The following is an 11,654-nucleotide window of genomic DNA, read 5'->3' as shown; positions in this document are numbered from 1 at the left end:
GAATATACCGGTAGTCAAATGTTGTTTGATTTGAAGCCGTAGTTGTATTAGCAGCCAAAAACACTCAAAAAGTTAACGTGCCATATACTACTTTGCTTTTGACCCTTCATGCACAAAAGTTATTTGTCCTTTTTTGCGCGATTTAATATTCCACCTGCTCATTTGATTGGTTATGATCGACCTCTCTCCTTAGCACATTATATGTTTTAACATATATCATTCTGACCCTGTCTTGCACAGGATGTTGATGTAACTTTAGCCCAAATTCAAACCATCAAATCATCCTCTTTTGTTCCTTTATTTGAATCTGCACTGAAAAAAATGAAAATCAGGGATGTTCAAATGTGTCATTTTGTGGTCTTTGCTGCGTCAGCGTATTATTTTGAGAAACAAAGACCAGTTTTGCCTGGAAAGTTTGTTTCAGTCAGATTTCCGTGTCACTGTCAATGTGCAGCCTCTAGATGGCGCCAGTGAATAGCTTTTTATGTGGAATTTTGAGAAACAAATGAATATCAAGTCAGCGTAATCATTGATGCCATGAAGAGGGACTTTACCAAAAGTAAAGCTAATGCTGTAGAAGAATATGAATTCAATTTAAATGAGGAAATCAATTACAAATGAGGCTTTTTATTGGGTGTGCTTTGGGCAGTATTTTGTATTTCCCCAAATTATTTAGATTTGCATCAAAGAGTCTGATAATGAAAATATTTGACTTCAAAATTAACATTCTCAGTTTCAGAACCACGCCAATGCCACAAAGAACCTTTGTTATCTCTGCCTCTTTACCTGAAGAGACCTCAAAAGACTTCTTAAAACAGTTCACTCAAAAATGCCTAAAGTACACAGTATTCCTGTAAGCAGCTGGATAAGATGAGGACTTATATAAATACATCAGCTTGAATGTGTTTATGTGTGCCACTAAACTGCAGAAGAAGAAAGCGCCTATTCCTGTCCTTAAATGTTCATACTGAAGTATACAGAGATCGAGATCGGGTTCTTGTCGGTCTTGTCGGAGGTTGTTCACTCACCTCCGATGGATGCAGGCGGCCGCTTGTGGCTTTAAGGCTAAAGTGAACATATCCACTTAAAGAGAACTTTAAAAAAAAAAGGAATGTCTTTTCAAATTAGTTTTAGCATCATGCCTTATAATATGAGCTATAAGGAGTCATTTTACATTTTTTATTTTATTATTATGTTTTAAGACAAATGCCTCATTTTCTGCTCTGCTGTGAGTAGATAATGACTGAATTGTCTGTGTGTGTGTGTGGGGGGGGGGGGGGGGGGGGGGATCTCTTCAGTAGGAGGAAGATGTTTGCTGCTATCTTAAGTGTTGGAAGGACTTAGCTCTACAAACATATTCCACACCTGTTTACCTGTTAGTTTGTTATCACTGTTCCATCGGCGAGCTTGAGAAGCCAGTCAGACTCCTCTAGATGTCATTCAAATGTCATTTTATGAAACAATAAATGCCACATTGTGCTTTTTGTCTCCTCCAGACGCCTGATCCACATCTGTGTCCGTGACAACAGACAAGTGAACACACTACTACACCCATGTTGCTCTGCACAAGCTCTTCATGCCACATGTGGCATCGGCACAATGATGAGATTTGATGTTCTGCTTTTAATCAAAGGCTTGCTGGGTGGAGGTCTCCCCTTTGTGTCGTGGAGGCAGAGTGATGGTTATTGCAAACTGCTGCGTGCCGCCTTCGCTCCCTCGGTCCCCGCGATTTTATGGGCGCACGATGGAACAGTTACTCTCACCAGGAGTTTTTAAAAGCAAAGAAAATAGGTAGAGCTTTCAAATGCGTTGGTTTAATTTTCACCGCTGTACAGTTTGACTTTTCTGTTATTTTCTAATCAAGTCTGGCATAAAATTACATCTTACACCAAAGAGAAAGCTGCATTTTCCACTCTTTGTCTCCTTCCAGGAAAGAGGATTAGATCTTCCGAGTTGAAATCATAGACCAGGAAAAAATGATTGTTCAAGAGTCACGTGGGATTGGACGCTGGAATCGGTGCCTCCCAAAACTGAGGGGAAATATTTTCATTCCAATAATAGCATTGTGATACTTTAAGAATGTCTCTGTCTTAGCCAAAGCTGTCGGAGCAGGGCCTTTAGCATCTTAAAGTTATACTGGGTGTCATCCTTTTGATAACTGGTGCAATTTGAGTTGCATGCAGTTATAAAAGGATCACATAAAACGCTCTTCATCCCCTTGTGAGTCCCATCAGCACCGTTTCCAGGTTTCACCTTTAGCGTGACTCAGTCATTGAATTGTTTTGGAAAAATCTAAGTTGTAATGTCGGATCAGGCAAACGTTTCCCAAAAGCACCATCTGTAAAGAACGAGACTAATAAATGGATGTTGAGTTCTGTTGTGACTGTAACCCATGGCAACCTGTGATGTTGAAACCCAGGTTGGTGAACATGCTCCTGTGTGTTCATTTTATGAGAAGGACACGAGCTCTCTCGCTCCGTCACACACGCATTCATGCGGTCACGAGTTGCTGCCTTGTGTCTTTTTTTCAAAGCTAACCCCTGAAGAATCCGCTGATAAAGATGATTTGTTTTGCTTCAGGTCAACAGTTGATGGCTGAGACAAACAGGAAATGTGACGTCATGAATCAAACATTCCTGGCAGGATACAGACTGTGATCAAATAAAGACACCCTAACATTCATCCATCCATCCATCCATCCGTGTCTTGGGATACACCCCGGGCGGATCACCAGTTACTCACAGGGCCACATAGAAGCACAACCAATCACAATTTGCTACAGCCAATTTGGAGGAGGAAGCTGGAGAACCTGGGGGGGGGGGGGGGGGGGAGCTCTCACAAACATGGAGAGCATGTCCAAATTCCACACAGAAAAGGTTTTTGCCTGTTTCAGGGCAGTGGGAACGAGTTGTAAACCCTAAACTGACATCCAATCGCCATTTATCATTCATTCACTCGTCTTCCGAACCGCTTTGTCCGGCACCGGGTTGCGGGCCAAGCTGGAGCCTCTCTCAGCAGGCAATGGGCGAGAGGCGAGGTACACCCTGGACAAGCCGCCAGTTCATCGCAGTGCCACACACACACACACTTATGGGCAATTTAGTGTAACAAATTGGCCTAATTTGCATGTTTTTGGCTGGAGAACCCACACAGACACGGGGAGAACAGCGCTTACCACTGCGCCACCATGCGGCCCATCACCGTTTATGTAAGTTTAAATTTTATACTTATTACCAAGTCCAATATTCGGTGTTCTTGACTCTTAAATGTGTCTGTATGCTCTCTGCCGCTGGACGGGTGGTGTCAAAGAAGGTTTTCCTCTGAAAAGAGCGGACTGCTCCAGCCGGAACCCGAAGCGCTGAGAGTGAATCAAAAGAGCTGAAAATCTCTACAGAGCTGTGGAAAAACGAGTTGTAGATTAAGGTAATAACTCGCCGCAGCGAGCAGCGATTCCACGCTGTTAATACAGTGTCGTTTGATATACTGTCATCATAAAATAATGATCATAACCCCCCCCCAAGGGTTCACAACTAAAAATGTTTACTGTGTCATGGGTAAAATATTGATATTGGACAAAGTCACTCCTTGAAGTCTAGTTACATGTAATTGTTTGTTAGACTGAATTTACTCAGTGGATCACATGAATGAGACATTTTGGGTCTCTGATACTTCATTAGGTACAGCCAAGGGAACTGTTTCTCTGTCAATCTCCTGGAGAGAACTTTTGTTGAGATAAAGTAATAAAACACGCATCAGATAACGGGCTGGCATCACGGCTTAACTCTAACAGCGCCTGTTTTAAAGCTAGTTAGGGACCACTGCTGCGTTAGAAGCAAAGCCTCCTGAGGGAAGCCCTGTTTGAAATCAACAGATGTCTTTATTGAGATCATTATCACAGATATTGCCTTTGACAGAATCAATTTCCTTGTTTTTGCCTCTGCGGTGCTAGATTGGCTAAATGCTGCCTTCTGGGTTCCCGATTCCCACTTTGGAGGTCTCGGCACGAAATAAAGCAGGAATGGAAACTGGAGCAGGAAATTGAAAAGAGGGGTCCTGTTGTGTTGTGGGGGCTGCAGAGTCTACTTGCATTTCCTCTGAACATGCCAGGCTGGCGGTCTCTCCAGATGTATGTGTGATAATTCTCCCAGTCGTCAAAGTTCTGGTCAGACATGTGATTCAATATTAACCCTGTCTTTAAATGGTAACGACAGTTTCATCATTACTGCAGAAGTCCTTGCAGCTTCTGACACTTCTCATTGGTGTATTATCAGGTACCACACTTCTTTTTTTTCCTCATTATACTTTTGGATTATTATTATTATGTTTTTGATGGAATTTGTTAGTTTAGCAGGATTACGGAAAAACCTGCTGGATGGATCTCGATGGTAAAAAAAAATAATCTGAATATGGATCTTGGTCTAGTTTAGATTCCGTCAAATTTTGAGAGGGATCCGGATACCCGTCTGAATACAAAAAAATATATATTCAGGATTTTTCCATCTATTTATAATGGAGGCTTTTTCAAAAAATCATATCTTGTAAAATATGCGCCATAAAGGGGTTTATACAAAATGTTTTCTGGATCTGATGCAGAACGAGGTCAGGATTTGTTTTCTAGAATCTGGTAAAAAAAAATACTCCGATTCACTTTGACTTTTCATGGTTGGTGTATATTAATACCAAGAACTATTTAGAACCTTTTCGTGATGATCCAGATCACCATGTGGACGGTGTAAATCTAATTACGAGTGTTTTTCTAGTTTTATTTTAGAACGAGGGGGGACAATGATGGCAGGAGAGACAAAAATAAAATACTGCAAATACTCTAACTTTGTTATAGAGCTCGTTAGAGCTCATCTAATGCTAAAAGCTTCCTCAGTTATTACCAGCGTTGAAGACAAACTTCATGAACTCAGCTGTCAGGCCATAAAGGTGCACACATAAACAAATGCAATGCCTAGGAGAATAACAAAGTCACTGTGTGCCTCCTCTCACAGAACGGGTCTGAACAATCTGGCCGGGTTGGGTTTGTTTGAAAATCCTAATTAGGTCCAGCTGTCTGTGTGCCACTGGTCTCCAGGAAACAATTAGTGACTGCCCCACCATGACAGGATGCAGGCAGCCTCTCTAGCGCTGAACTCTCTCCCCCCTACTGAGCCGAACCTCCCGCTGAAAAGCAAACGAAACAGCGAGGGACTTCCAGGGTCATCAGGTAGGCAAGGGACAGCAACGTGCTGTAGCAAATCCTTTGTGTTTATTTACTATCATTTGATGCACTGTGGACGAAACCTTTTGGAATCGATGCAAATTGATGGCAGAGTTTGATGAATTTACAGTGAGACATCCAGAGACATCAGTTTAAAGGACACGAGTATGGAAGAGATGGTTGGAGAAAACTGTTGGATCTAATAATGAAGCAGTTTTCGTCTTTAGTTTTGGTTTAAAAAAATATACAACTGTACATATATACACATAGTATGTAATTTCTGCTGATGGGAGTCTCTGATTCAAAAGAAAGTGGGGGGGAAAAGGTCTTTTAATAACATCGTGATGTAAACTGGGATCATGGGAGTTTACAGCAACAGGGAACAAGTGGAAGAAATGTTAATACATGCTGAGTTCACTCCCTGGCCCTGCTGGAAATGACATCATCAGGCGAAGAAGTGGAGCACACCAGCTTGGATGAAGATTTTTCCTCATTTTGAACATTATGCATTTACACAACTAAAATGGCTTTTAAAAAAACGAAAAGGTCTAGTTGGTTGAGATAATTTAATCATGTGAAGTTGATGTTTATATACACAATTCAATATACTATGATGTTCTTTGCTCTGAAAGGCTAAAGGAGGAGGAGGAGGTTGGGATGGTGGCGGAAAACTGCTGTTGCGAGTTCTGTTGCTAGTCAACGTATGAATGAAGCATCAGATGATGTAAGAATGACCTCAAGCTTTCCCTGAAGCACACAGCTCAAGTTGCAATAATTCTGCGTAGTAAACCCAATATCAACATTTCCTCAGCAGCACTGCGTTCAGATTTTCTTTTTCTGCACGGGTTGCGCTCTCATACCGCAAAACCAGCCAAGCTGCTGATCACTATCGCGTGCCGTCTCTCCATCCCTCTCTGCCTGTTTCCCTCACTGTGCAAAACATGGAAAGTGGAAAAGAAAATTAAACTGGAGTGTTTTTACTTTTTTTTTTTACTGCAGGGCGGCCAATTGCCTCCAAATGAGTCACAGCTTGACTCATGTGTCATTTCGCTTGGTCTGCTGCGGCACACGAGCGCTAGTCAAATGCAGTTAAATGGAGTTAATGTTGGATTCGAGCACAAAACGTGACGTATTTCGAACTCTGGACCCTAACCTTAACCCTAAGCAAACATTGGACAGTACGTACTCTCCAGTGTCATCTCCCAGTTCCGTACCGGGCGTCACGCTTCCTAAAGGTCTGCCAGTGATCATAATCCTGCTGGTCAAGAAGATCTGGTCTTGTTTTTTTCTTTTTCATTTCTCCATGTTGAGCACAGGGGTGCACAATAAAATAAAAGTTTACAGCTTCATTCGTGCTGTACGTGTAGAATATATACAGAGCATGCATGCGTATTGAAGTTCAATTGAACAGAATAAGAAAGGACGTATTCAAGTATGCATGTACATGTACACCCAGGAAATACAAATTCTGTGATTCTTCAAAACATCTCGGTGATGATAGTAAAAGTTTAAAAATGCAGGAAACATTTCTCATCAACCCTGAAAGCGTCAGTGGCGTAAGAACAGTTTTAATCCCGCTGGGGTTACGTGCTCGGAATAGGCTTCCACTTATCAAGAGCAGACGATTGATTCACGATATTGTGGTGGAGACTTGTTTCTGGAGAGACGCGAACACAACAGCCTCTGATTTCCTGCCACCCTTTCATTGCATCCGTTTCTTTTCCCTGAGAAATCTAGTAGCAGGAATGTAAGGAATCGGTATCTTTAATTTTCTCGCCAACAAACACATTCGAAATGTGGAAGGAAGACTGAAGCGTCTCCGTGGAATACATGAGATCCTTTTTGTTCTTGAAAAGGCTACATACATAAAAGAATTGTTACGATCAAAGCTCCAGTGTGGATTTCACTCCGGTATTTTCTTTCTTTATTGTAACATTTGAATTCCAAACATTCATAAAAGACACAACACGTGCGTGTTTAGCCACAAATCCACACTAATTGTTATCTTCAAGTTGTGCATCTGTGAACCGAAGCACAATCTGTACAGCCCAGACTTCAACAAAAGCCCCACAATAAGACTCTTTATCCAGTGGGTTTAAGTGCACACTCTCAATTATGTAATAGATGATCATCCCCTGTTTCCATGGTAATGCTGCTTAAAACTGGCGGGGAGCGTGCACGATTTTGAACGCTGTCATTCTTTGAACTCTTTCTCTCTTGTTGGCGTTCTTAGAGGATTAGAGCTGCATTCTGTTCATCACCTTCACCCGATCATTTCGGAACGGTGTCCCCCCCCCCCCCCCTCCCCGCACCCCTTTGTCCCCTATTGGAAGCTCCTGAGCGTCTTCATTGTGTGCGATTGGGAATAAGCATGCAGTCTGGGAGTAAAGAAAAATGAAACCGCATTGCTTGACTTCTGGTTCTGCGTAGGCATCCTGAAATTCGCGGTAAGGTTTTTGTTTGACTCCAGATTCAAGGACGCATTCAACCCTCTGAAAGCCAAATCTAATGAAAGCGTAAAAGAAAAACAACTGAGTGAAAAATCAAGAACCAAAATGTAATGTAATGTGTGCTGTAAATCTACAAGGATTATTTTGGGCTTCGCTGCTGCGCTATAAATCGAGCATCTTTATGTGGAGGAATACAGAAGGTCACGCTGACAGTCTCACAAACTGCACTGAAAAGAAAAGAATAAAACCGAGCGAGAGAAACCCTATTGACACACAAGCAGGCATGATCGGAGTCATCCGGGGATCCACTGTGTCAGGAGACCCTTGAGGGATCACCGATGCCATGTCGGCTTGGTGTAACAGGATTGGCTGCTGCGCCATGTCTTAGATACCATTAATCCCTCTTATCCACTTACTGCACCTTAAACTGTGGAGGAAGATTTGCTGCTATCTCCTGTCAGTGATCCCTTCTTTAAATCCGAAGCCGAGGAAAAGCTTCACGTTACATCCCAATCCACTGGTGTGTATTCTTAGAGTCTGGGTTAGACAGGTGAAGTCATTTGTGGCGGTTGATATTTCTGCAATGTGTTGTTTTCTATTGATATGGAAAAACAACTCCCCCCCCCCCCACCCCACACTCCAGAAATCCCAAAATCTCTCAGTCCACCTGTTCTATTTAGGATTTTTTTTCTCCACACATCATCCTTTAATTCCTTTCCTGTTTTCAGATCAGGTGATTTAATGTCATCTTGGATTTACAGTAGCCAATGAGAGCCATCCACCTGTCTATGGAGTTGCAGGACATATAATACACATCCACTAGGAGACATTGCTTGGACCTAAAATATTCATAGCAAATGGATAAAAGAGCAACAAGTACAACTCATCTTTCATAAAAACGGTGACAAAGGAAAATGAACTGAACTTGTGGACTGATCAACACAAGGTACAAACACAAAGGCCGACATGAGGATTTAGATATATTACAACAATATATTACAGCGAAACTCTGTTTGCACAACAACTTTGTCACAGTACCAGCCCCCCCCCCCCTCCCCCCCCACCCGTTTGCCACTTTTTCATGTCCTGGCATCTAAACTCGGCTGCAACTACAGCCTGCAAATGTGTCAACGCTAGCTTATCTCCTAAAAGATAATGCTGTGCTCTCCGGAGAATGCTCAGCTATGTTGAGTTTGGAAAAATTGATCTTCCCGTTGGAGAGTGCAGGAAATCCATTCACTGCTGTCAAAGCAATATTACAATGAAAGCATACAGCGTAGATTTCCTGCAGATCTCAGGCGACCTGGGAGCTCAAATGGAATTAGGACTTGCGTTTTGGTAGGAAAGAGGATATATTTGATGAATCAGGTGTTTTTCCAAGCCTGCACTGGCATTGGAGGAGCGCTTGGGCCTACAAGCAACTTCTGTCAGCAGAGAGGATTTTATGAATCACTCGTATTTTGGTGAAATGAGGACAGTGTGCATCGTTAAAACTACGACTGGACTTTATTGTTGTGTCTTGATGTTCCCTTTCTCAGTAAGTAGATTAAATCTTTTGAGATCATACCCCTAAAAGAGTTTTTAAAACTGTTGCAGCATGAGCTAATACACAAGAGAAGTATGACCGTATTCTAAACCCACACGTTGTCCGAGCGGAGCCTTTCCTCTCCTACGACACATTTATATGACAGCTGTGACCCGTTTACACTCGTATTTCATGACATACTGCATATTAATGTATGCATTATGGCAAGCAAGGCTCATGCCTGGGACTTATTATGCACTTATTAAGCGATATGTTTCACACATTTGGAGGGAACAAGTCTTAAATGTTAACCATCCAGCCAGCTGCGTGTCTAAACATTTCCATAAGGAGGGAAAAACTGAGCTTCACCACAGTCGGCATGGAGACGACCTCTGAGGACCGAGACTGGACAAGAAATCATGGCAATTGATTACCCGAGTGCCTCTTGATGTGTTGAGTCGGTGTCATCACACGCCATAAAGAGCACAGCTTTTCTAGGAGGGGGGGGGGGGGGGCTGAGTGCATTTATAATCAGCACGCGCTTAGATTCACATCACACATCAGTCAGCTGTTTGACACACACACACACACACACTGATCCACTAAGCTATAGCGGAGAACACAGTCTGAAACTAGCCCTGACTGTATCTGTCAGGTAGATTGAGAGGCTACAGAGCCAGCAAGTACATGAAATAGAATAGAAAATGCTCCAGCACAGTCTTAAGCCCGGATCTGTTCCTGTTACATAAAGTCCAGATGCATTCCTCTCCTCGCTGCAGCGGGGAGACGTTCAGAGGATGCTTATTACGCTGTCAGCGGTGTCCTTTTGGAGGCGAGTGGTGCCTGGGTTGATTTGTCCCATCTATGTTCAAATCAGCTGGTTTGAGCGCATAGTTATTATGCTGTCAGCGTTTTCTTTAGTCAACGGTTCCACTGGGCTGAGCCCAGTCCTGACGCGTGGTCTCAATGTGGTCTATTGTTGCGCCGGCCTGCTTTAGATCGCAGACTAAGAGTGCACGTAGCACACTGCTATAGCATTATTGCACTCATCCAATCTTTTTATTCTAGACTTTCTCAATCCAATTATTCGCTTTCAGTCTCTAGGAGCGCTCTATAACCTACAGAGGACAGCTTCACTCGTTTTTTTTCTTTAATTATCATGAAAATTCCATCTTCATCACGTCCTGTCTGGCCTCTATAATCAGCTGTAGACAGCATGTTTGGATTCAAAACAATGACAAGAATAACAACTCAGTTTTCTCTTTCTTCCACCTAATTAAAGCTGAATTCCCATAGAGCATGCGATTTTTTTATTTTTATATTGCTGATATTGTGTCATTGTTGTTTTCAGCGCCTGTCAGTGATGTCTTTGCTATTGTTTAAGAAGGAAGATATGAGCTGCAACCCCTACGGTGACAACTGTTTATTAAAAGTTGGGGGGGGGGGGGATAGGATTCAATAATTAAAGGCTTTCTGCGGGGACAGTTTAAAAATGATACTTTACAAAAAAATATCAAAGAAACAAGGGAGATTTCTTATAATAATAAATGCTAACTTAATGATATCACATGAGATTTGATTTTTTAGCCCTGCTTCATACATATTGTGTGAAAGTTTTAATGCTAAAAATATTTAGAGGCCACATATCATTTATGCGCTACTCAGACTTATATTTGGATCGTAGATATTCAACATATAGCGTCACCTTCACATTTCTTTTCCTGGTATGAAAGAGGTTGAGGAGGATTGTGTCCTTGCAGATGGTGAATGTAATTTTTTTTTACAATTGAAGATAGTTAAAGCTGATTACGAGCACCCACATTTGCCTGTATTTAACGTTTCCCTGTATTTCACTGGGGTTTGGACTTTCTAATCATGCCAGGTTTTAAAATAAAGAAGGAGGCAGATGATCGCCGTCTCTCCGACACCGATTTTAACCCGTCATTCGTAAAATAAGTCTCACTTTTCTCAAATGGAAAGTCTACCGTTGGTAACGGCCTCTTTACTCCGTTCAGCACGAACCAATGCGACAAGTTGTGACATGTTCTCATGCAGTTGAGGAAAAGTGATTCTTAAGAAAACGAAGCAGACTTCCCTGCTGCACGAGGAAGCAAAAAACAAATATTCACTCATTCACTCAACAGGTTTTAATGAAATACATGCTGAGTTGGTGTCCATCATCACATTCCTCATCATCAGAATAGTTTGGGTTTTTTCTGCATTTTCTGACTTGTATATGTTCTTAATGACTTTACTCTAAATCAGAACACAATGATGTCGTGAAATGTTGGACATTACATGCGGCGCTTGGTTGTTAATGATTCATCCATGACAGAAGAACAACAAGCGTAAGAAAACCTCCTACTCCTTTGACACACAGGAAGCTGCTTGCTGGCTCAACCCCCGTTTCTAGCCATGTAAGCACATTATTTAAAAGCTCAAAAAACCTACTGTCGTATTTCAGCATCTAAGT

This window comes from Brachionichthys hirsutus, chromosome 12, assembly GCF_040956055.1.
Source record: "Brachionichthys hirsutus isolate HB-005 chromosome 12, CSIRO-AGI_Bhir_v1, whole genome shotgun sequence".
NCBI classification, from domain to species: domain Eukaryota; kingdom Metazoa; phylum Chordata; class Actinopteri; order Lophiiformes; family Brachionichthyidae; genus Brachionichthys; species Brachionichthys hirsutus.
Note: the sequence above shows the minus strand (reverse complement) of the source record.